This window comes from Pieris napi, chromosome 12 (assembly GCF_905475465.1).
Source record: "Pieris napi chromosome 12, ilPieNapi1.2, whole genome shotgun sequence".
NCBI lineage: Eukaryota > Metazoa > Arthropoda > Insecta > Lepidoptera > Pieridae > Pieris > Pieris napi.
In genome coordinates, this window is record NC_062245.1 from 1814093 (window position 1) to 1835028 (window position 20936).

At 34.7% G+C, this 20936-nt stretch overlaps 1 protein-coding gene across 2 annotated transcripts in view; it reads left to right on the forward strand.

Annotated features, from left to right (window-relative positions):
* LOC125054274 overlaps window positions 1–20936 on the forward strand; it is a 183617-nt gene that overhangs the window by 72687 nt on the left and 89994 nt on the right. For both annotated transcript variants that reach the window (XM_047656032.1, XM_047656033.1), the window contains one exon: window positions 20783–20811. The gene's annotated coding sequence lies outside the window, so the exon portion shown is untranslated. The remainder of the gene's footprint in view (window positions 1–20782; window positions 20812–20936) is intronic.

Genomic DNA, 20936 nt, shown 5'->3' on the forward strand with positions numbered 1-20936 from the left:
TAAAGACTGACATAGACGGACCCTGGAATGCCTAAGAGTCTTGGTTAGGCTGTCAGTTCTAAATAAAGATTCAGAGCGGCAACGTGAAAATAACAAAAAAGGGAACGAATGCTCTGAGAACTATTTCAGTTTTTTTGCAGGCCTTACATTTCGATCACATTCGTTCGGGGAATTTTTATAGTACAGGGAGTAAACCGGAAGGAAGCTCACCCTTGGAATGGATCTTGTGCGCTCTCATCTCTAAGGACTCAACGCCAAGGGAAGTGACTGGTCGTAATAGATAGTGTAGCAAGCAGTGGCCCGGTGTGAAGCACCTCCTCCTTGCTGAGCACACCAAATCTTGATCGCTAATTTAGCTTTTCCCTCCAAATGACCGCAAAACTGAACGTTGTTCCATATATCAACGCCCAGTACTCCGATGATAGCTGTGGCTTGGCGTGTCTTCGAAGTTAGTGGCAATAACGGGTGCTTTTGGTATGGTAAAGGCTGATCCTGGTCATGGAACAAATATATTTACTAAGGTTTTGTGGGTAGGACATACTTACAAACCGAGAACCACATGTGTGAAACGGAATTTTTTCTTCATAGTAATAAAAACAGTACAGTGATTTATTAGGAGTCTAATACAAGCGTACATTTATGAAATATATATCCTACGCTATAATATAGTAACTATTCGACGTTGGGAATATAGGTTAATGAAATATGCTTGAATTTCGCGGTCGTTTCGCGGTTTCTGCATCAGTGAACAATAAATCTTTTAAATTTCATCAAACACTGCGGTTTTGCATCTTTGTCTATTAAAATTGCTTATTTGAATTTACATAAAAAAATTATACGTAATATCAAAATAGTCTTTCAACGATGTTTTATAAAAATCATAATTTAAGAATTTATAGGTTTTACTTCACACCCCACAAATCCTTCTGACTTCAACACATAACTTGTACATGTTTAGTCCATAACCAGAAAAAAACCATGGCAATAAACCTGTCTACATTTTAGAATACCTATGTTATAATTTTATTAATTAAAATGTAATTATTAATTATAATAATAGCTTATAAAACTGAACAGAGTTGGCCTAGTAGCTTCAGCGTGCGATTCTTATCCCTGAGGTCGTAAGTTCGATCCCCGCTGTGCACCAATAGGTAGACTTTCTTTCTATGCGCGCATTTAACATTCGCTCGAACGGTGAAGGAAAAAAAAACATCGTGAGGAAACCGGCTTGCCTTAGACCCAAAAAATCGGCGTGCGTCAGGCACAGAAGGCTGATCACCTACTTGCCTAGTAGATTAACAAATGATCATGAAACAGATACTGATATCTGAGGCCCAGACTTAAAAAGGTTGTAGCGCCTAAACTATTCCACAATGAAGGGATCCAATACAATTATTTTGTATCTAGTTATAAGTGTACATTAATCTAATTAAAACTTGGAAGTTAAACGTTTAACTCGTACCTTTCAATTATGCAATAAATACCTTCACGGTCTTAATTTCATATTTAAATACCTTAACTTTAATTTAACGCTTTTATTACGAGTTTTATTTATTTCACTAAAATTGATTATTAATAACCATATCGATATAGTATTGTCAGTAATTACAGCTTAGTTATACACTAATAGGCCTACAATATACAACTTTATTTCAAATGTTAATTCTCCTTTAAAAGCCCTATTAAGCTTGATAAATGGGAAATGTCATTTTAAAACCATAAACGGGTACAAACAAAAATGTGGCAATCCATCATCGCACCGACTAATTATTGTTAGAAGCGTTAATAACTATGTCCATTATTAAACTTGTTTTTAAATAAGTTCGATAAAAATCTTGTTTTTTATAATTACCTAGCTCTTTTTCTTCCCACAATCTTGATTATCTGTATGGTATTTTTCTTTTGAGTTAATTTGGTTGTCCGACGAGTCTTTTGGAATGTTTAATTTTGTGATTTAGCGTTTGTTATCTGATAGCCTTTCTCGTATTTCTGGGATAGTTGTGTAATCTTTGCATAGGGCATTAAGTTATTTTGTTTTATAGTACTTCAGTGGGTTTAATATCATGAGTATCTATGAAAAGTTGCATCAATCAAGACCTGTACGGATTTTAGAGTACTTAAATACATATACTATGTAGTAACAATTATTATCATGGATTGACGTTCTTATTTTAAATATGATTGCAGTCTACAGGACGTCGATATTTTATCCAATTCTTCTTTTTCTTTTCCACTCTGTTGTTAAGGGTTGGCTGTTACCAACTTGAATTGCCGGTCTTGCGCTAGTCTAAATAGCTCCTCGGCGGATGTGATGCCGGTCCACGCCCGTACGTTCCGCAACCACGACTTCTTCCTTCTACCAGCACGTCTTTTGACTTTTCCCATCATTATAAACTGCATCAAGTGATGATGACGCAAAATGTGTTCGAGATATGCGACTATCCGTTTTTTTTAAGAACAGAGGGCAAACGGGCAGGAGGCTCACCTGATGTTAAGTGATACCGCCGCCCATGGACACTCTCAATGCCAGAGGGTTCGCGAGTGCGTTGCCGGCCTTTTAAGAATTGTTACGCTCTTTTCTTGAAGGACCCTAAGTTGAATTGATTCGGAAATACTTCAGTGGGCAGTCGGTTCCACATAGCAGTGGTGCGCGTCAAAAAAAATCGTAAATCCGTATTTTAACATTCTGCACTAACTTTCGTGTCGGACCGATTCCTTGAAGGACTATTTCATTTGTCACTCTTTGGATCCAGCTGATGTTCTCATGCGACGGTAACACTACACATCAAAAGCTTCGAGGCGTCTTCTTGTATATTCTCTAATAGTTCATGTATAGTGCTATTATTTAATGATTCAATTAATTTATGTTAATTTAAATATTTTTAAACCTTCTCTCGAATTATAATTTATAAACAAAGCTTTATTGGCATGTATACTTTGATTTTAACAATATTTTAAAATGCACTCACTTCAACCCATTTAAATTTTCATTTTCAGTACCATCCAAATTATTCATGAAAATTTACAATTCTACAATACTTACGCAAGTTAGCTCGCACAGGGTAATAAATATTAATCACTTACTAACTCATATTTAAATGTTTCCTGCTACTGTAAGAAATGCCCAAATTAATGAAGCTTCATTAACATACGCTTCAAGCCTACCATGATTAAGGCCATTGTTTGGACTTTTTTGTTTTTGACGTCTTTATTGTTATGTTATATTAAATATGCAAGTTCGGTAGAAGGGCAGAAGTCTTTTTGATAGATTTAAAACTATACTTCGAAGTTTGAATAATTTAACTTCAAGTAATTCTTTTGCTAGTATATTATAAATTCATGATACTATATACTAGCGGACGTACACACGTCAAAAAATATCAAATAAAAATTTGAAACAATTTCGAAAAAAAAATGGAATTATAATAATAATGGTTGTATATGGGCTGAGATGACTGCCCTTTTAGGGGGTCCCGCAGGCTAGTGCCCCCCTATTATATAAAAAATATGAAAAAAATAACATCATATATAATTGTAAAACCATTCTCGAATCCACAAACTAAACATTTCATCAAAATCGGTCCAGCCTTTTAAAAATTACAAACACGCACATAAGATTTATACGCCAAGAGCTCGGGCGACTTTGTTCGTGGAGACAGGAAAACATAGTTTAACATTCTAATTTAATTTATGCTCTGTGGAAATTATACCAATAAACCTCTTTGATAATAACCTACTCGATAAGTTGCTATTAAAGGGCTAACCGTAGCGATGACGGGAAGTGGCTTTGGTGAATTATATACTTGTAGGTATGGGGAAGTAGTCTGTGGTGACCATGCCTTTTCAAATGTATTATTGTCTGTAATATCATCATCATCAATGGCTATACAGCCCCTTGTGGGCCTTAGCCTCCGCAAGTATATTTTGCCATCGTTATCTATTTCGTGCTTCTTCCGTCTATTGTTTAGAGGTCCGTTTTTTTATGTAATAGGAGACAAACAGGCAGAAGGCTCCCATATTAAGTGATACTGCCACCCGTGAATTTGCCAGAAGGCTCGCAAATGCGTTGCCGGCCTTTTAATAATTGGTAAGCTCTTTTCTTGAAGGACCCTTAGTCGAATTGGTTCCGGAATACTTCAGTGGGCAGCTGGTTCCTTGACAACTCCGTCCCACAAACGCAGCCTCGGTCTACCGGGGTTTCCCTTGAGAGTTCAGTAAGGACCTTGCTGTTCTGTAGTTGCTATTCGGTGCACATATCCCATGTTATATCTGTAATATATAAACCTTAAAGTACAGATCAAATACCGTACCGTAAACTTGTAAAAAAAACAAAATAAATAATGTACTTATTTCTTTTATTAATTAAGAAACTGAGGACACATAAAATTATGACATAACTATACTCTGAAGACCCGTGACCCTCAAACGAGGCAATGTGCCAGACACATAGCTAAATTTGTATAGTTTCGTTATTACAAAGCTATAGAGTATAGGCATCAACTTACCCACAGTGCTTTAGGTTATGGCATGGAACAAGCGAGCGAACCCTTAATTATACATACATTTTATTAAAATTCTAATTAAATTTAAATAACTCCTTACCATAACTATAACTATGCATTTTAATGCCTTATTCATTCGTTAACAACTTAATTGAAAGGGATCTAATCTAGAATTATTTTAATTAATGTTACTTATCAGATCCGTCACGCTTTGATCACGTACGCGATAAAACATTTAAGTCGGTTCGAACTGTTATCTTTACATGGCTACGAACTCACAATAGAAACCTTTTGATCAATTGGAGAAACGTATTACGTAACGCAATTTTTGGAGATTATTGACCCCCCCCCCATGTAACTCGCCGTAACGTTTTTCAGTACCCAAGTATAGTAAAACGTTTCGTGACCACCTAGTGACTCTTCAGTTACTATTATGTGGTGTAAGTCGAAAATAGTATTAATCACAACGTGTAGTTCAATAACCCGCCCCGCATCGTAACGTTTTACAAAATGAATTAAAATTCGTTACGTAATACTTGATCGCTCTCTTAGACGTAAACTTTTAATAATGTTCATGCGAATAAATAAACTTCTTCTTCGATTAAATTAAACTTTGGTATTGGATTAAATTGAAAATAAGAACAGTGTCTCCATATTACTGATGCAGGCAAATCATTACTATTCCTTAAATAGTTTCACAGTTAGTAATACCTTTATTTTATATTAGATATTGTGGTAGTCTTAAATTGCGTGAATATGGGGATCAGTATATATTAGTCATACAAAGGCATAATTCGAAAAAAAAAGAATTTTGGGAAATCGCGATTAAAGATTTTGATTGGTTCCAACTTCCAGCTTGTTTTTTAAATAAAATGTTTTCTATTCATATTTAAGTCATCATCATGACATTTTATTATTAAGGCAATATGGGGATCCGTATATATTGCACCCACAGTCATAAAAAGGCATAATTCGAAAAAAAAAGAATTTTGGGAAATCGCAATTAAAGATTTTGATTAGTTCCAGCTTGTTTTTTCAATAAAATGTTTTCTATTCATATTTAAGTCATCATCATGACATTTTATTATTAAGGCAATATGGGGATCCGTATATATTGCACCCACAGTCATAAAAAGGCATAATTCGAAAAAAAAAAGAATTTTGGGAAATCGCAATTAAAGATTTTGATTAGTTCCAGCTTGTTTTTTCAATAAAATGTTTTCTATTAATATTTAAGTCATCATCATGAAATTTTATTCTTAAGGCAATTTCTACCGCGCACCACCACTATGTGGAACCAGCTGCCCACTGAAGTATTTCCGAACCAATTCGACTTAGGGTCCTTCTAGAAAAGAGCGTACCAATTCTTAAAAGGCGGCAGCGCGCTTGCGAGCCTTCTGGCAGTGCGAGTGTCAATGGGCGGCGGTATCACTTAACATCAGATGAGCCCGTCTGCCGCCTGTAACATAAAAAAAAGAAAGTACTTTTCTTTCTCTCTCAGCCGCTCTCTTAATAGAACTTAAAATCTCACTTCTTTAGTGAAGATGTCAATCGTAGCAGACAAATATATTCATTTTGTAATATTCGTTTGTTCCTTTAATAAACTATTAAAAGAACAAAATTAACCGCCATTTTGTTAAGCTCGTTACAACTCGACGCACGCCAGTGGGCCTCGTAATTATGATGTTCCTGCGCAGCATGTGTGCTTGTACATGCGAATAAAATTATTGATGTGTGAGTTGAAACACCGAGCTTTTGTTCACGATTGTTGTATGTGTGCGTGGCTTGTGGTTTCTTCTGTGTGCGTGGCGGCTCTTTTGAGTATAATAATAATTATTATATACCTTACACCCGCAGGCTGCCTTCAACCGTGCCTTGTTTTTGTTTTCCTTTTGATGTTTTAATCATATTACTCTTGACAGACTATCGACAGCTAAATATGAACTTGAAACTATGGGCACTAATTTTCCTTCTAGACATTGATTGATTTTTTTAATATATAACTGTGAGCAAGGGCACAAGGCTAATCTACCGACGCCCATGGACACTCACATTACCAGAAGGCTCCCAAGTGCTCCCAAGTAGTGGTGATGCGTGGTAAAACCTCCCTAAAAAACACTCAGTTGTGGGAAAACGGGATATAAATGAATTTTGATATCCCTTTTAACACGGCCATTGATTATTAATTTCTATTTAACCCTATTATCACTCGACCACCTCAGCCTACACAACAGCGGGGAAATGTTGTCATGCTGCACGCATATATTGGTTAATAGGGATTCTTGCACCGGCTAATTAATAAATATTTAATGTTAAAAAATATATCTAGACGAACAGACACAGAAATGTCTAATCCAACTAAGCCTGTGACAAAAAATAAGGCTGAGTGCCATATTTGCCCAGCGGAACTTCTCACGTTAAAATTTATTCCATACTATTTTATGTCAGAAAGTTACATATACCAATGGCGCTACATCCTTTTAGGTCCGTTCCTCAGATTTCTGTATATGTTCCGTGATCAATCCTAATAAACAAGTGGGTGAATATTCTGTGCCTTTCTTGTGTTTCTTTTTGGGTCTGCGCCTTATTATGTTTTTCTTCACCGTACGAGCAAGTGTTTTTTTTAAATGTTAAATGCGTTAAATGCGCACATAGAGAATTCGGGAATCTACAACCCCAGGGATGAAAGTCACTACAACGCTGCCCATAAAATAATTTCTAAGTTATTCATCAATATTCTGATATCTTTGAGATTATTGCCATACCCTGATGTTACAAGTGCTTTTCAGCTATCGACTTTTTTATAATCAATTTGCGTTTTTATCCGCTAAATTTTTTTTTTTTTTTTTAAGACAATTCACACCAATTGACCTAGTCCCATGCTAAGCTGGTGGAGCTTGTGTTATGGATACTAGGCAACGGATATACATACATATTATAGATAGATAGACATATAAATACATAATTAAACACCCAAGACCTAAGCACAACACCAAATGCTCATCGATGTTCGTTTCAGCCGGGGATCGAACCCGGGACCCATGGATTCGCAGTCAGGGGTACTAACCACTAGACCAATGAGTCGTCAAAAAATAATATAAACTTTAAAAAAAACAATATTTAATAAATCTATTTCTAATTTTAAAATTAAATTATCATTTGAAAAGCCAACGCGAGAGTGATATTGTCACAGCACTTGCGTAGCGGTTTTTAGGCATTGTTTGTGGTGGTATAAATTGATTTGCATTTGCAAAGTGTTTATTTTGTGGCCACGTCAATGTTTGTACTAAATTTAATTTTGATAAATTGTTTTCGTCAATTAAGTATCGAAGCGTTGATAAATTTATCAAAAAAACAAAATGCGTTTTATATATGGTCTACGTATAATGTAAAGAATTTAAGGGAAATCTGAGGCTAGAAGAAGATATATAGGGGCAGTGAATCACTGCCATATTTATGATTAATAGTTTGTTTCGATTGAATAGGCTCCAAAACTACTGGATTGATTTAAAAAAAAGGGTGCGTGTACGCGCGTAAGAAGTTATAAATCTTTGGCATTATTAAAAATAGTTTTTGATTGCAAGCAAATAATTAATTACAATTAAATAATCAAAGACTGGAAGATTATAGTCAATAAAGTTCAGTTTACATTTGAAAAATTAAATAAATAAATATTTATTATTATTCTCTTACATTAAGTGTAACATAAATTCTATTATTATTCGAATGTTATTTTTAAATTATGTCCATCTTCCGTGGGCAACTTCATTCTGTTAATTTTGTGTAACGGTGCGCGCGCAAAATTTCACTCTCATCAATTTTAACGCGCCTAAAGAAGTATAACTTCAAAAATTCTTTCACCATTACATTGCTACATTACGCCTGATGAATATGGGCTATACAAAAAACCAAAAAGTTAGGAATCCCTATGAAAACTTCCATAATCCAATATCGCGTGCGCTACGGAGACTGACAGTAGAGTAAAGTGATGACTACAGGTTTACGAGTATATACGTAGAAAACATCGATTATAATAAATTTAATAAAATAAATATCCTTCCGAATCCGGGACTGAACGCTACACTAATTTTATAAATCTGAACGTGCTTATCCCAAGAACAACGAAAATAAAAATTTACTATCGAATTAACTAGCCGATATTGAGGTAATACAAGAAAATAGAGTGGACACTTCATTCGATTAGGAGGTTGTCACCATGCCTTTTTCCTTATTATAGGCCGAAAAGGCCTCATTTTTAAAAGAAAAGAACTGGCAAAGGGCTCACCTGGGGGACAAGGAAACGTGTTTGTGTGTAGAAGTTATTGAAGGTGTATAGTAACTAAGTTTATTGACTGAACAATCAAAAAATATTACAATAATCATTACCAAACTCGTGATCGTGCTTTGTTTCATGTTCCTCCCAGCAATACTAACTATACAAAAAACTCAGTTTTGTATCGCACAGCCCGGACATACAATGACCAATATTTAAGCCTTGACTTGTTTAAGCTATCGCGGAATATGGTTAAACGGTGTATTAAGAATATCCATAGCGCAAAATCACCTGCATCATGAGCATACCTTCGCGTACTTACGCTCAGTTTTACACCATCACACAACACAGCCAAATTAGGTACTACATACTTAGTTAATGTATTGAATATTTTTTATTATTTGTTTCCTTTGGTAAATTTTTGCTCCTTTTTGTGGTTAAATATTGTGTTTACCTTCTCTGGCTATATTTCAGTGTAATTTTTTGTTATTCTATATAATTTTTGTTAGCTGTAGGATTACGAAATAAATAAGTAAAACACACCATCCATGTTCCAAGGAATCAATTTGACGAAACAATCTCCTTACCGACAATTACAGGACACCAGTAAAGGTAATATAAACATTAAAAATAACTTAAACCTTCTGAGAAGCAGAAAAAATACAAACAAAAGCCTCTCAAGGCGAAACAAAACGATTTAATGACCCTTGAGATCGTACGAACAGAAAAAGTTACAACTCAATCTGTTTTGTACTTACCTGGCAACTTAATTTATGGTCTTACAGTCGTACTCAGAGACGTATATTATTTATAATGGTGGATTAAAATTCCATAATATTGTGCTTATTTTGAGCAAAATTGTATGTAATGGAATTACGTAAATTATGTAAAATTTTCGGTATCCAATGTTTTTTTAATATTCAAAAACCTTATCACTCAAATATGGCAGAGATTCTCTGTCCTAAATGTTGATTTAGCCTCAGATCTAACTTAATTTTTTACCTATAAATAACAACTAATTGATTTAAGTACCTAGTCCTTACCTAATAACGGCTTTAAGTATTTACTTTCTATGTGAGATAAGTCTTTATTACAAAGCATTTATAAATGGTAATTTTTAGTTACCACAGAAATGGAGACGAGTTTTATAGAAACATTTAGTATGAAACTAAAATTTATGATTTTATATAATTTGAATTAAAATGTTATTGAGTAAAAACTTACTAATATAAACGACGGCTTCAAAGTTCAGAAACGGGCCATCATCACCATCTACTTTCCTTGATAATTAATGTACTTAAAAATCAAAGTTATTACCGTAGTAGGTAGTTATTAAATTATACATTTTATAAGTAAAGATAACGGCTGCTATCTATCTATTCAAGGGATTTATTATAAATGTAAAATGTATCCTCTTTTTTTCGTAGTTCGTTTGCCCTTTAGAGTAAAACATCAGGTATAGGAAAGTTCGTAACAAAATCCATTAATTTGTTCTATGTAGTTTTATGTGCAATGCCTTCAAATTGGATGGACTTTCTAACGTTTTTATCACTCGAATAACCTTTTTAACAAACGAACCGTTATAGACAAACATTTTAGTTCCGGTATTTTTGCAACAGCTAAAAGTGCAAACAAAAAATCTCCAAAACTAACACGGGACATGAAAACAAAATCGGTTACTGACGGTCTAAATTTGAAAAAACACGAATTGTCAAAAACTGAATAAAACCTTTTTTTAATTAGACATCAGGCCAGTAGCAAAGTTGTCACGATCCGATCTGTTTGGTTGATTGTTCGTTTTTTAAATGTTGGTTTTTGAATAATGTAAAGGAATTATAGTCTACGCCGCCATTCGTCACGGCTAGCCGTTGACGGGATGACGACGCGATTTTTTCCGCTATTAACATTTACTTAAGTAGACAAGTTCGACTGACTCTATGGCCCTGTATTTAAGAGTCACTATTGCTTGTGCTTTAATCACGTGTTGTAGATTAACATACCATAACTCGTATGCATTTTTAACGACGTTTCTCAAACTTAAATTATATTTTAAAACATCATTTTAGTTACACAAATGTTCAGGATTCTTTAAACAATTATTCAATGTCTAACAAACATTCTAAGGTGAATGTAGCAAAAAACTTGGTAATTTGGCAAAAGTCCGACAGTTCTTCCCCTTCCATCTTCCTTAGACAGATTAATGTGTTCATATATTCACACTGCTTACACACTGTATACGTGTTAATGATAATATAATTAAATAAAAATCTGCGTTTACTGCACAAGACGTTATTCAACAGAATTGGCATCTAAAGTTCTAATATGTAACTACTAAACGATTACATCAACCAATAGCGTGTATTGTTTCTCGATCTCCCTTACTCTCTCTTTCAATCTTTCTCACTATAGCTCTCTCCCACCTCTCGCTCCATGGCATTGTGCGTGATGCGACGTTAGCTCTATCTCACTCTCTCTCTCCATCTTGCTTGCTCCCTACTCTCGCTCCATTTGATTCATGCCATGTTAGCCCTTTCTCACTCTCTCTCAATCGGCCTCTCCCTTTTCTTCGACAAAAACGCTGCACATCTTCGTGATGCTAATATTATTATTATTGCGTTTCATCATTAAAATATTTACCCTCATGCGTCTAAAGAAGTTTCACTTCAAAAACACTGTTTCTTGAACGATGTACAATATTCAGCAAAGTTTGAGAGCCTCTTGCTGTATCGTTGAGTAGTGATGACTTAATTCCAATCTGCGATGGTTTCTGCATGAGGATTTTTATTTTTTAATTTGATTGTCTCGTTGATTATAATTTATGGAGCGGGATAGTTTGCTCAAGGTTTAACATCGCATACATTATGTCTTCATTATTCTACATGGTAATTGAGTTATTTTCGTTCTTGAATAATGGTCTAAGCGTCTCGACTTGTGATTTTATACGTCAACAATAATCAACGCAAAATGAATATAATTTTTTAAACAGGCGGCAAATAATAAACTGCACAAATATAAGAGTCCTTGCTCCAACGTCGATTTTGTTCCCTTTGGAGTAGAGACTCTTGGGCCGTGGGGTTCAAGTGCACAGGCACTTATTAAAGATTTATCCTGGTAGATAGTACCGGTGACCCCAGAGCTTTTTTTGCACCCCTTTTTCCAAGATGGCGGCCGGGGGACAAGCACCATAAATAAAATTGCTTCCTCTAACAAATGTTCAACAAATGTAACATTTCAATGGACTAAAAAGAGAAGAACAGCCAAGTCAATCAATAATCAAGATAGAATATTTAAGAAAGGTTTATTCTCGGTTTTTATCAAAGACTGGAAAACAATATTTGAATTATAACAACTTTTGATATAACAACTTGTATCAAAGGATGTTTATTCTATTTCAGATGACTTCTTCATCCGTATTATTATTAATCGTGAATATTCTCAAAATCCCATTCATTTACAAACAACCTCCTTATCATTTATTCATGAAATGGAATTTGTGCTGCATTAAATAAAGGATTTGGCTGAATTTGTAGTGGATTGAAAATTTACTTAAGCAAAGCTTACATTATTGCGCTCTGCTTACGTTTGAGTAACTTTTTTAGTAAATTTTGATAGAAATTAGAAGTAGCTAACTCTATAACACGAAACACGTTTTAAACAAATCGAAAGGCACCGCGTTCAGGTTCTTGTAATTGCGCATTATTTTATGGTGAATTGTACAAATATTCATAAGTAATAGAATATCAATAATAAATGATAAAGCTCGTCGTGATATAGCAGTGATATCTGTATTTAAACAGTTATAATGATATATATTTTTATGATACAGATAGATATTGTTAAGAAGAAACACAATTTACGGTTCCCGGGTTAGGGAAATTAAAGCCGCCATTTTGATACTAACCGATCCGAAATTAACACCCTTGGTTTATACACCTTCAGAGAATACCATACAAAATTTCACCTGTTATAATTGCTTACTTGTTAGTTTAGCTCAGGATCAGCGGATCATTCCCGAGCACTTTTGTACCATATTTGCAAGAATATGGTACAAAAATGTTATGGTGGTACAATCTATAGTTCTCATACTCTGTCACGCATTATGGCGTATTTATTTATATTATTTTATCACTACATCATCACATTATTATACACACGTATTTTTATAAGCTATTGGCTTTGCGTGTTGTATGTAATATTTCTGCTTTTTAGCTATTTAATTGATTGGATGATGTTTACTAGTATTGTTTTTGCTTTTTTATTCATTGCTCTTTTCGTTTCTGCTATGTAGTCCACTTTGACAGGAAGTAAATGTTATATGAAGCTCAGTTGAGCAGTTTACAAGTAAACCGGGAAAACATAAAGATACCCATAAATTATTAACGATCGCATTTCCTTTCGTAACGTTATTATTGAACTGACGCGTCTTATTCGCTATTTAGTCTACAACATCTAAATAGCGTTTTTTGTTCTATTGCTATTTTACCAAAGACATTGCCTACATGACACGACACAATGTATGAAAATAATTAATGTACAGCACAGACATTTTTGATTGTCCGTTGAGTGTACTGACAAAGGTCTACTAAGAAATAGTGCTTTTGTAAATGTGTTAATCCATAATTGTTAAATGTTGTATTGTTTTTTTCTAAAAATATACCTATTATTTTGTGTGTGATATAATGTAATAGCATTGGAGTACTCTGTAGTGGTAGCTATTTTGTTAAATAAATAAAAAGGGCTATGGAGTTGGTACTACTAAGAACCTAAGACATTAATTTTAATCTAAATGTTTATAATAAAACAGCGATTTGATTAAATTCTCAACGAAGTACATCTTAATCCCCTTTATTTATAAAAACTACATCAGTTTAATTGCAATTTAAAATACGCTTTCAATTCTGGTAAACTGTGTTTATGAAGATACTCAAGTAAAAACGGTGTAATGAGTTTTTTTTAAATAAAAAATAAATACCTTTAATTTTTTTCATAAAAACAAATGCAAACGGCAGAAGGTTCATCTGTTGTTAAATGATAACGCAGCCCATGGACACTCCATGCCAGAGAGCTCGCAAGTGCGTTGGCGGCCTTTTAATAACAACAAGTACAAGATAAATGGATATTAATAATATATAATTGGACGATGAATTATTGAATATTCAGGCACTGTGGGCAAACTGTCGGATTACACCTAGTAGCAATTCCAATTGCCTAGTTGTTCCGCACTGATTCAGATTGTTTAATTGCGGAAATTTTTAATATTATAAATTTGAATATTTTAATGGTTCTTGGCCGTAGATTGTTATCGTCACTTTATAATTATTTATTTTATAGACGACATAATTGTTTGTTTTTAAAATATGGCAGATTCCTAACGATATTTCACCTTGGAAGCAAGTGGAAGAAGTGATTCGAACGCATTATCTCAGGAATATGGGTGAAGACACTGACGCTATTAGGCCAACACTTCTCTTGTATGAATGTATGATTTAAGCAAAATAAAAAGGATTTTGAACGAACACTGTGAAATTTTAAATACTTTCAAAATGACTAAGAAAACACTTATTAATTAATAATTTTCGTAGGCAAGAGCCCAAAAACTAAAACCGCGTGAATACCTTGAAATTCAGTTCACCTAGACGGAGCTTTAATATTATCACGCGAATTAATATTCAAAAGCTCTATTAGTGACAAAGCGTTAACTAAGCACCCCGAAATTTGCATCAACCATTACCGTGTGTCATGCAAACAGTTATCACATTGAAATATTAAAGTTTTATAAAATATTTTTAGGTTTTTTTCTGTAGAAAATTGGCAGGAGGCTCACCTGATACCGCCGCCCATGGACACTCAATGCGAGAGGGCTCACGAGTGCGCTGCTGGCCTTTTAAAAATTGTATCGCTCTTTTCTTGAATGAGCCTAAATCGAATTGGTTCAGAAATACTTAAGTGGGCAGCTGATATACATCTTCTTGTTTTGGTGCCTCTCCAGTACAGGACTTTGCCGTTAGTATCGTGAAGCGTGTCTTGTCCAGATGCAGCAACTCCTTCGCAATACCCGTCCACTCCCTAATGTTGTAAAGCCATGAATATTTCCTTCTACCAACACACCGTTTACCCTGGATTTTACCCAATATAATTAATTAAAGGAGGTAGCGGTCATGGCGCAATACTTATTGTTCTGCATTTATAAAAATGATTATTAAATGAACTTTTTAGCGCTTTTAAAATTCAATTTAAAGCCATAAATAAAAAAACTTAGTCTTTTAAATGGGCAAGAAACTGTTTTAATGACATATTTCTTAGTTGGGAATCGAACCCGAATATTAATCATAACTTGTGATCAATACCCACTAAAACCTCCTCGGGTAGTTCCTACAGTACCGCGTTGCGGCTTCAAGTTCTCTCTCGCTTTAACCGGGACAACCGTCACTAATACTAGAATGTTCCTTTCTGAAACATTTTTAATACGCAGTTATGAAGAGGCCGTGGTTTTTAGTGATACGAATAGCTTATTGAATGAGCCTACAACGAAATAAAAAATACGTAATAATAACCGTGATTTTCCACCCTGTATAGTACTTATAAACTATTCGAATTTCGAACTCACTTGTAAACCGCGACAGTATACATGACAGTGATAATTAGTCGACATGATAAGCGTATGTAACCTAAACCACATTACTTAATGTTAAGTGAAGTGACTTCACTCATTAGTTCGACGTGGCGGTGTTATGTTGCTAACAAACAACTGTGTAAAGTGGTTTATTAATGCTAAATCTCTATAAAGAATTTCGATGTTACATTTAATACTAAGTAGTTACGGAAGGGATATTAAATGAAGGGATGTAAAGTTAAGATTATGATTAATTAAAACAGTATTTTGCCCATTGTATAGACTTAAGGTTTAATATTAGACTTAAGGTTTGATAGCTTTAAATTGAATTTTAAAGACTGAAAAGTTTATTTAATAATAAATTTTATGAATATAACATATGCAGGAAAGGAAAGTTGCGTACACGTGAATTTCATTATAGGACGTCAAGGCAGAATACAAAATACCATCCGTATCACCTCGACGTCCGTCGTTCCACAATTGAGCGTTTCTCAAGGCAGCTTTCACCGCGGTGGTGGTGCTATGTGGAATCAGTTGCTAACCGAAGTATTTCCGACCCAATTCGACTTAGGGTCCTTCAAGAAAAGAGCGTACCAATTTTAATTTTCTTCTCTTCCCATTATATAGTATTGCGAAGGAGTTGCTGCATCTGGACGCTTCACGATACTAACGGCAACGTCCCGTAATGGAGAGGCACCAAAAGAAGATGAATATCAGCTGGCCTCTAAAGTATTTCCGAACCAATTCGACTTAGGCTCATTCAAGAAAAGAGCGATACAATTTTTAAAAGGCCGGCAACGCACTCGCGAACCCTCTGGCATTGCGTCCATGGGCGGCGGTATCACTTAACATCAGGTGAGCTTCCTGTCCGTTTGCCCCCTGTTCTATAAGAAAACTAAAGCTTAAAAATATAAATCTCGTTAATACTTACCCTTCAGTTATCGAAATCATAATTTACTGATCGCTGTGAAGTTTATAAAGAAATTTCGAGTATATTAACAACGGCACGTCGTAAATTTGACGTACAAAGGAGAAATTAAACATTAATTTTTAATTCCTCGTTTTTATTATTCGTGCATTGTGCGCTCCCCTCAATACATTCACAGAAAAACAATGTTCATTAAAAACTTATTTGAAACTGGCCTATTTACAATTACTCGCCGGAAACCTGGCTGGTTTGTCGACATGGCACAAGAATTTTTGGGGTATTCACAAAATTGTGTGCACAAATATATCTGAAATTATATTTTGTGCTATTATTGCAAAGAAAATTTATAGACCCAAAGATTTTCAAAATATGTACCTGCCTGATCACCTACTTACTATATACACATCCTCAGTGAATAAGAACCAAAAAATCACATTTTTTATATTGAAGTGAGATTCAGGAAGGAGCTGGGCTAACTTAATTAGCCAAGACTTTACGCACAACAGACCAAATGAGCGTCTAAGTGTGTTTTATGTACAAGAAGTACATAAAAACTAGAATGCATTCCTTAGGAAATATAAATACGTAACAATTTGAACAAACCTCTCTAAAACTACAATAAAATGTATCAAGAACCAGCTTTATAATAGGCTATAAACATGAAAATTTATAATATTTTCACATTTCAAATGACTTCATAATATACGTAATTTTATTTAACAAGACAATACGCACCATCATTTATTCTACCATGAGGGTGATAATGATCTAAGCTTTTTAATTATACCAATAGACTCCGCCCGTGTTTTAATTTATATGGAAACGTCCAATCATATTACCTGGGTCGCTGGTGGGTGTCTGGTGTCAAACTGACCACGAATTAATCACTTTGTCTTCCAGAATTGTTCATAAATACATTCGATTTGACGGCTCGGTTTTGTAAAAAAATTATGATTTTATCAAAAATAGGTAGAAATTAAAAAAACACTCTTCAATGATTATCCAACATAGTGTTTCAATTTAACCTAGTAACTCTACAGCTCTATACTTTCAGCAAGTGTATGTCATATTTATATATGTGGCCCGTGTCATATATATTTATGTGTGTGTATTCAGGCACGAGGCTTTATATTAAGTATTAATAATAATAAAACCACTTTAATTCCATACTGTTAATCATATATCAAATGTGTTTAGCTATGGTTCTTTCCGTTTCTTTGTGTTCTGCATGTACCCCTTTTGGGTAAGGGCCTCCTCCTGAACTTTCCATTTGGATCAGTTCTTAGTCTCCTTTTTTATGTAACAGGAAGAAAATGGGCAGACAGCTCACCTGATGTTAAATGATACCGCGTAATCACAAGCGCGCTGCCAGCCTTTTAAGAATTGGTACGCTCTTTCCTTAAAGGACCCTAAGTCGAATTGGTTCAGGAATACATCAGTGTGTAGCTGGTGGTGGTGCGCGGCAAAATTCCCTTCGTCAAAAACTTTTTCTGTACACCTTACAAAATGGCCTGCTAATTTCCATTTCAGCTGTAACGTCGGTGATCTTAGTTTTCGAGGCTTTATACGCAGCATTAAACGTATCTTGGGAGGTGTAAAATATAATTAAAACCCATTTATAACCGAATTAAAACGCTTTCTAAAGCTTCGTCCAATTCCTAACAGTAAAGTCAAGCGTAACACTCCCAGTAGTACCCTAATATTCCATTTAAAAATTACCTATATCTAGTGTATAATTTACAGCTGCTCGGCGGATGCCTTCTCACAAATTACAATTCGAAATAACACATTCTCTCGCCGACACGACCGGCCATGGGGATTCGAAATTAACCATAATTGCTTAATTCTGAGCGTATGTTGTTTGCTCAGAGCGCCACGAAGATCTACGCGAGACGGCTATACAAAGGCAGAGGGAGGGAAAGGGACGAGAGATGCGCTCGCGCAACCCGCAGGTACATGAACGCGTGAAGGGTTTGAAAGTGGCATCATTATAGACCGTTTTTATATGGGTAATGATGTGGATGATGAAAAAGTGATCTATCGCGTTATTTTTAAGATTTTTATTGTTAAATTTATCATTAAAGTAATATGGTTACGTCTGTGAAGAATTTAACTACACGTGGTTATTCTGTAATTATTTTTTTTAATAAAGTTAGAATTTGTACTAACCAAAATTAAAGGCTTAAAAAAATAGTAATAAATCAGTGGCGCTACAATCTTTTTAGTTTTGGGCCTCACATTTCTGTATCTGTTTCATAATCATTTGTCAATCTAATAGGCAAGTAGGTGATCAGCTTCCTGTGCCAAACACCATCGGCTTTTTGGGTAAAAGCAAGCCGGTTCCCTCACTATGTTTTCCGTTCGTTCGAACGAATGTTATATGAGCACATAGAAATAAATACCATTGGTGCACAGCCGGGGATCTAACCTACGACCTTAGGGAAGAGAGTCGCACGTAGCGCTTCATGCTATCTAATTACATTTTTGTCATTCGATTCATCAATCAATAGTAAAAAAATATATTTTAACAATTTACAATTATAACTCTAATTTTATAAAGAAGCATAGGCTAAACTAGTTTCAACAAAAAAATATATCAATACTGTAAAGTTAGCAAACGCCAAACATCTTCAAAGAACTTTTTAAATATTACATTTTATCTAAATACTGAGGGTATTTGGTGAATGCACACAGGAACATGTAACACAAGTAGATTCTTAGTTTAAATGTAATCTCATATATCATTGTAATATTTTTGAGATGAAATATCTAAACATTATATATTTTATTTATATATAGCTGGAGGCCTGATGTTAAGTGATACATATATAACATAGACTCGCAAGTGCAATGCCGGCCTTTTAGAAATCGGTACGCACTTTTCTTCAAGGACCCTAAGTCGAATTCCGCCGGAAATACCTAATAATAGTGCAATATAAGTATATTTTTCCTTTCTTTCACTTGATTTCTAGAATGCTTTCTGTATTTTCAAATTAATACTGATTGCCTCATTTAAAGTTATAGCAAACAAATGTTAAACACGACCACCAACACATTTAACTCTGCAAAACTTGAACGTCCTCAAACTAGCACAGAATGTTAAACGATAAGAAAACTCAGTTTTGGATCTCGACTCGGAACTGTTTGTTCAATATGGATTTTAAGATTTTTCTACGTTCAAGTGTATCAGATGGGTTGGTCAAGTAATATTATTCATAAACGCCTTTCATTATTTTTAAGTAGTTTTAAGTAATAAGTTTTTGTTCCCAGGGTGGATATTAAAAAAAAAAATATTATGGAATATAAGACACAGGTATCACTTATTCCACGTCATTAAATTTGAATCGGTAGACATCCCTACTCATCGGCAAAGAAGACAGAGGGTGTAGGCCAAAAGAAAAAGCCGGCGTAAAATTCTCGGTACTCTTTTAAAATAGCAAATCATCATACAAAATGACTATGTCAAACAATACTTATTTGAGAACAAATATCGAAAATTAATTAGTAGCCTGTCTAGCACTAGACCCAGGCCCCTTTATCAACTAAATAATCGTTAACTTTATAGTAAGCCTTTTTACACAGCCTTTCTTTAATACATTTCTTTTATTAAAAGGCAGAGGTAAAAGAGCCTCTGGGATTTTATTAAAGAAAGGTATCCCTATTCCCAAAAAAGAATTACCAACTTTAGATAGTCTAGTACGGATAATTAAGAGAACCTTATTGAACTTGCATACAACAACTGTGGTATTGCTGTTATATTTACAAACGATTGTTTAGCTACTTTGGATATATTGCCAGGATAGATTTTTACATTCTCGACTAGCTGGTAATGGTAGGTGTAATGGTAGTAGTGATGGTAGGAGAATTCGTGGTCGGAACCCGATGGTCTGAACAAATGAAGACAATTGTATCTCGACATCCCTAATGCACTGAGACAAGTTAGAGTGATGTGGAGACAGCAAGTTGACGTATCGGTTAGGGCTTTCCAAGACAGGCACCTTCAGTAATGAAAACTACGGAGAAGAAGAGAAGATACCTACACTATTTTGTAAGTGTTCTGAAGAGTTGTTTGGGTTGACCTCGTTTCATCACCGTATGACCTGTATCAACTAATCATTTCAATCACCTTGATGGCTAGAAGTCTTCCACAGTCACAAGACACTTTCGTTTGCTAGCGAACTGTGGAATTGACTTCCGGTGGGGTCTTCCCTGAGAGATACGACATCCAATTGTTCAAAGTATGAGTATACTCCTTCTTTAACGCACCACGCAAAACGCCGGCAACGCACTCACTGAAAATGGGTTTCCATTGGCTGCGATGACTGCCGTTTTTGGGCGGCCCATAGGCTGGTTTGTCCCATATATTTTTTTTTTTTAATATTCACTGAGGCATATCGCCGCTTGGACGCTAAAGGTACCAAGAGACAATTTTGAAAGTTTTACTGACAAACTATGTTTTGTTTCAGATATCACCCTGGATGAAGTCATTAAAAAGGTTTGTGCAAATTGTTACGAAAATTTGTTTATTGCTAAAAATATTACCGAAGAATTTATGAGCGTAAAATAAGCAAGGCGAGACCGTAAAATTTTACGTTTTATCACACTTTATTTCTACCTCGG